We start from the raw sequence: 7,043 nt of genomic DNA on the forward strand, positions 1-7,043 counted from the left end.
ATCAGTACAGGATCAGTAATGTAATTTATCTACACAATAACTGCACCAGCAGAATAGTGAGTGCAGCTCTGGAGTATAATACAGGAGGTAACTCAGGATCAGTAATGTAATGTATGTACACAGTGACTGCACCAGCAGAATAGTGAGTGCAGCTCTGGAGTATAATACAGGATGTAACTCAGTATCAGTAATGTAATGTATGTACACAGTGACTGCACCAGCAGAATAGTGAGTGCAGCTCTGGAGTATAATACAGGATGTAACTCAGTATCAGTAATGTATGTACACAGTGACTGCACCAGCAGAATAGTGAGTGCAGCTCTGGAGTATACTACAGGATGTAACTCAGGATCAGTAATGTAATGTATGTACACCATGACTGCACCAGCAGAATAGTGAGTGCAGCTCTGGAGTATAATACAGGATGTAACTCAGGATCAGTAATGTAATGTATGTACACCATGACTGCACCAGCAGGATAGTGAGTGCAGCTCTGGAGTATAATACAGGATGTAACTCAGGATCAGTAATGTAATGTATGTACACCATGACTGCACCAGCAGAATAGTGAGTGCAGCTCTGGAGTATAATACAGGATGTAACTCAGGGTCAGTAATGTAATGTATGTACACAGTGACTGCACCAGCAGAATAGTGAGTGCAGCTCTGGAGTATAATACAGGATGTAACTCAGGGTCAGTAATGTAATGTATGTACACAGTGACTGCACCAGCAGAATAGTGAGTGCAGCTATGGAGTATAATACAGGATGTAATTCATGATCAGTAATGTAATGTATGTACAGCATGACTGCACCAGCAGAATAGTGAGTGCAGCTCTGGAGTATAATACAGGAGGTAACTCAGGATCAGTAATGTAATGTATGTACACAGTGACTGCACCAGCAGAATAGTGAGTGCAGCTCTGGAGTATAATACAGGATGTAACTCAGGATCAGTAATGTAATGTATGTACACAGTGACTGCACCAGCAGAATAGTGAGTGCAGCTCTGGAGTATAATACAGGATGTAACTCAGGATCAGTAATGTAATGTATGTACACAGTGACTGCACCAGCAGAATAGTCAGTGCAGCTCTGGGGTATAATACAGGATGTAACTCAGGATCAGTAATGTATGTACACAGTGACTGCACAAGCAGAATAGTGAGTGCAGCTCTGGAGTATAATACAGGATGTAACTCAGGATCAGTAATGTAATGTAATGTACACAGTGACTGCACCAGCTGAATAGTGAGTGCAGCTCTGGAGTATAATACAGGATTTAACTCAGGATCAGTAATGTAATGTATGTACACAGTGACTGCACCTGCAGAATAGTGAGTGCAGCTCTGGAGTATAATACAGGATGTAACTCAGGATCAGTAATGTAATGTAATGTAATGTACACAGTGACTGCACCAGCAGAATAGAGAGTGCAGCTCTGGAGTATAATACAGGATGTAACACAGGATCAGTACAGGATCAGTAATGTAATTTATCTACACAATAACTACACCAGCAGAATAGTGAGTGCAGCTCTGGAGTATAATACAGGATGTAACACAGGATCAGTACAGGATCAGTAATGTAATTTATCTACACAATAACTACACCAGCAGAATAGTGAGTGCAGGTCTGGAGTATAATACAGGAGGTAACTCAGGATCAGTACAGGATCAGTAATGTAATTTATCTACACAATAACTGCACCAGCAGAATAGTGAGTGCAGCTCTGGAGTATAATATAGGAGGTAACTCAGGATCAGTAATGTAATGCATGTACACAGTGACTGCACCAGCAGAATAGTGAGTGCAGCTCTGGAGTATAATACAGGAGGTAACTCAGGATCAGTAATGTAATGTATGTACACAGTGACTGCACCAGCAGAATAGTGAGTGCAGCTCTGGAGTATAATACAGGATGTAACACAGGATCAGTAATGTATGTACACAGTGACTGCACCAGCAGAATAGTGAGTGCAGCTCTGGAGTATAATACAGGATGTAACTGAGGATCAGTACAGGATCAGTAATGTAATTTATCTACACAATAACTGCACCAGCAGAATAGTGAGTGCAGCTCTGGAGTATAATACAGGAGGTAACTCAGGATCAGTAATGTAATGTATGTACACAGTGACTGCACCAGCAGAATAGTGAGTGCAGCTCTGGAGTATAATACAGGATGTAACTCAGGATCAGTAATGTAATGTATGTACACAGTGACTGCACCAGCAGAATAGTGAGTGCAGCTCTGGAGTATAATACAGGATGTAACTCAGTATCAGTAATGTAATGTATGTACACAGTGACTGCACCAGCAGAATAGTGAGTGTAGCTCTGGAGTATAATACAGGATGTAGCTCAGGATCAGTAATGTAATGTATGTACACAGTGACTGTAGCAGAATAGTGAGTGCAGCTCTGGAGTATAATACAGGATGTAACTCAGGATCAGTAATGTAATGTATGTACACAGTGACTGCACCAGCAGAATAGTGAGTGCAGCTCTGGAGTATAATACAGGCGGTAACTCAGGATCAGTAATGTAATGTATATACACAGTGACTGCACCAGCAGAATAGTGAGTGCAGCTCTGGAGTATAATACAGGATGTAACTCAGGATCAGTAATGTAATGTATGTACACAGTGACTGCACCAGCAGAATAGTGAGTGCAGCTCTGGAGTATACTACAGGATGTAACTCAGGATCAGTAATGTAATGTATGTACACCATGACTGCACCAGCAGAATAGTGAGTGCAGCTCTGGAGTATAATACAGGATGTAACTCAGGATCAGTAATGTAATGTATGTACACCATGACTGCACCAGCAGGATAGTGAGTGCAGCTCTGGAGTATAATACAGGATGTAACTCAGGATCAGTAATGTAATGTATGTACACCATGACTGCACCAGCAGAATAGTGAGTGCAGCTCTGGAGTATAATACAGGATGTAATTCATGATCAGTAATGTAATGTATGTACAGCATGACTGCACCAGCAGAATAGTGAGTGCAGCTCTGGAGTATAATACAGGAGGTAACTCAGGATCAGTAATGTAATGTATGTACACAGTGACTGCACCAGCAGAATAGTGAGTGCAGCTCTGGAGTATAATACAGGATGTAACTCAGGATCAGTAATGTAATGTATGTACACAGTGACTGCACCAGCAGAATAGCGAGTGCAGCTCTGGAGTATAATACAGGATGTAACTGAGGATCAGTACAGGATCAGTAATGTAATTTATCTACACAATAACTGCACCAGCAGAATAGTGAGTGCAGCTCTGGAGTATAATACAGGAGGTAACTCAGGATCAGTAATGTAATGTATGTACACAGTGACTGCACCAGCAGAATAGTGAGTGCAGCTCTGGAGTATAATACAGGATGTAACTCAGGATCAGTAATGTAATGTATGTACACAGTGACTGCACCAGCAGAATAGTGAGTGCAGCTCTGGAGTATAATACAGGATGTAACTCAGTATCAGTAATGTAATGTATGTACACAGTGACTGCACCAGCAGAATAGTGAGTGTAGCTCTGGAGTATAATACAGGATGTAGCTCAGGATCAGTAATGTAATGTATGTACACAGTGACTGTAGCAGAATAGTGAGTGCAGCTCTGGAGTATAATACAGGATGTAACTCAGGATCAGTAATGTAATGTATGTACACAGTGACTGCACCAGCAGAATAGTGAGTGCAGCTCTGGAGTATAATACAGGCGGTAACTCAGGATCAGTAATGTAATGTATATACACAGTGACTGCACCAGCAGAATAGTGAGTGCAGCTCTGGAGTATAATACAGGATGTAACTCAGGATCAGTAATGTAATGTATGTACACAGTGACTGCACCAGCAGAATAGTGAGTGCAGCTCTGGAGTATACTACAGGATGTAACTCAGGATCAGTAATGTAATGTATGTACACCATGACTGCACCAGCAGAATAGTGAGTGCAGCTCTGGAGTATAATACAGGATGTAACTCAGGATCAGTAATGTAATGTATGTACACCATGACTGCACCAGCAGGATAGTGAGTGCAGCTCTGGAGTATAATACAGGATGTAACTCAGGATCAGTAATGTAATGTATGTACACCATGACTGCACCAGCAGAATAGTGAGTGCAGCTCTGGAGTATAATACAGGATGTAATTCATGATCAGTAATGTAATGTATGTACACAGTGACTGCACCAGCAGAATAGTGAGTGCAGCTCTGGAGTATAATACAGGATGTAACTCAGGATCAGTAATGTGATGTTTTACACAGTGACTGCACCAGCAGAATAGTGAGTGCAGCTCTGGAGTATAATACAGGATGTAACTCAGGATCAGTAATGTAATGTATGTACACAGTGACTGCACCAGCAGAATAGTGAGTGCAGCTCTGGAGTATAATACAGGATGTAACTCAGGATCAGTAATGTAATGTATGTACACAATGACTGCACCAGCAGAATAGTGAGTGCAGCTCTGGAGCATAATACAGGATGCAACTCAGGATCAGTAATGTAATGTATATACACAGTGACTGCACCAGCAGAATAGTGAGTGCAGCTCTGGAGTATAATACAGGATGTAACTCAGGATCAGTAATGTAATGTATGTACACAGTGACTGCACCAGCAGAATAGTGAGTGCAGCTCTGGAGCATAATACAGGATGTAACTCAGGATCAGTAATGTAATGTATGTACACAGTGACTGCACCAGCAGAATAGTGAGTGCAGCTCTGGAGTATAATACAGGATGTAACTCAGGATCAGTAATGTAATGTATGTACACAGTGACTGCACCAGCAGAATAGTGAGTGCAGCTCTGGAATATAATACAGGAGGTAACTCAGAATCAGTAATGTAATGTATGTACACAGAGACTGCACCAGCAGAATAGTGAGTGCAGCTCTGGAGTATAATACAGGATGTAACTCAGGATCAGTAATGTAATGTATGTACACAGTGACTGCACCAGCAGAATAGTGAGTGCAGCTCTGGAGTATAATACAGGATGTAACTCAGGATCAGTAATGTATGTAATGTACACAGTGAGTGCACCAGCAGAATGGTGAGTGCAGCTCTGGAGTATAATACAGGAGGTAACTCAGGATCAGTAATGTAATGTATGTACACAGTGACTGCACCAGCAGAATAGTGAGTGTAGCTCTGGAGTATAATACAGGAGGTAACTCAGGATCAGTAATGTAATGTATGTACACAGTGACTGCACCAGCAGACTAGTGAGCGCAGCTCTGGAGTATAATACAGGAGGTAACTCAGGATCAGTAATGTAATGTCTGTACACAGTGACTGCACCAGCAGAATAGTGAGTGCAGCTCTGGAGTATAATACAGGATGTAACTCAGGATCAGTAATGTAATGTATGTACACAGTGACTGCACCAGCAGAATAGTGAGTGCAGCTCTGGAGTATAATACAGGATGTAACTCAGGATCAGTAATGTATGTAATGTACACAGTGAGTGCACCAGCAGAATGGTGAGTGCAGCTCTGGAGTATAATACAGGAGGTAACTCAGGATCAGTAATGTAATGTATGTACTCAGTGACTGCACCAGCAGAATAGTGAGTGCAGCTCTGGAGTATAATACAGGATGTAACTCAGGATCAGTAATGTAATGTATGTACTCAGTGACTGCACCAGCAGAATAGTGAGTGCAGCTCTGGAGTATAATACAGGATGTAACTCAGGATCAGTAATGTAATGTATGTACACAGTGACTGCACCAGCAGAATAGTGAGTGCAGCTCTGGAGTATAATACAGGATGTAACTCAGGATCAGTAATGTATGTAATGTACACAGTGAGTGCACCAGCAGAATGGTGAGTGCAGCTCTGGAGTATAATACAGGAGGTAACTCAGGATCAGTAATGTAATGTATGTACACAGTGACTGCACCAGCAGAATAGTGAGTGTAGCTCTGGAGTATAATACAGGAGGTAACTCAGGATCAGTAATGTAATGTATGTACACAGTGACTGCACCAGCAGACTAGTGAGCGCAGCTCTGGAGTATAATACAGGAGGTAACTCAGGATCAGTAATGTAATGTATGTACACAGTGACTGCACCAGCAGAATAGTGAGTGCAGCTCTGGAGTATAATACAGGATGTAACTCAGGATCAGTAATGTAATGTATGTACACAGTGACTGCACCAGCAGAATAGTGAGTGCAGCTCTGGAGTATAATACAGGATGTAACTCAGGATCAGTAATGTAATGTATGTACACAGTGACTGCACCAGCAGAATAGTGAGTGCAGCTCTGGAGTATAATACAGGATGTAACTCAGGATCAGTAATGTAATGTATGTACACAGTGATTGCACCAGGAGAATAGTGAGTGCAGCTCTGGAGTATAATACAGGATGTAACTCAGGATCAGTAATGTAATGTATGTACACAGTGACTGCACCAGCAGAATAGTGAGTGCAGCTCTGGAGTATAATACAGGATGTAACTCAGGATCAGTGATGTAATGTATGTACACAGAGACTGCACCAGCAGAATAGTGAGTGCAGCTCTGGAGTATAATACAGGAGGTAACTCAGGATCAGTAATGTAATGTATGTACACAGTGAGTGCACCAGCAGAATAGTGAGTGCAGCTCTGGAGTATAATACAGGATGTAACTCAGGATCAGTAATGTAATGTATGTACACAGTGACTGCACCAGCAGAATAGTGAGTGCAGCTCTGGAGTATAATACAGGATGTAACTCAGGATCAGTAATGTAATGTATGTACACAGTGACTGCACCAGCAGAATAGTGAGTGCAGCTCTGGAGTATAATACAGGATGTAACTCAGGATCAGTAATGTAATGTATGTACACAGTGACTGCACCAGCAGAATAGTGAGTGCAGCTCTGGAGGATGTAACTCAGGATCAGTAATGTATGAGATGAGTTTTCCCCTTTAAGGCTCAGGACTTGGTTCCGGTCTCTTGCACTCACAGGTCTGTGCAGGTATTGAGCAGAGTCAGCACAGTGTGGCCCCAGTAATGTATA

The sequence above is a fragment of the Phyllobates terribilis genome, unplaced genomic scaffold (genome assembly GCF_046119375.1).
Source record: "Phyllobates terribilis strain yellow unplaced genomic scaffold, ASM4611937v1 Scaffold_9__5_contigs__length_417890890, whole genome shotgun sequence".
Taxonomy (NCBI): domain Eukaryota; kingdom Metazoa; phylum Chordata; class Amphibia; order Anura; family Dendrobatidae; genus Phyllobates; species Phyllobates terribilis.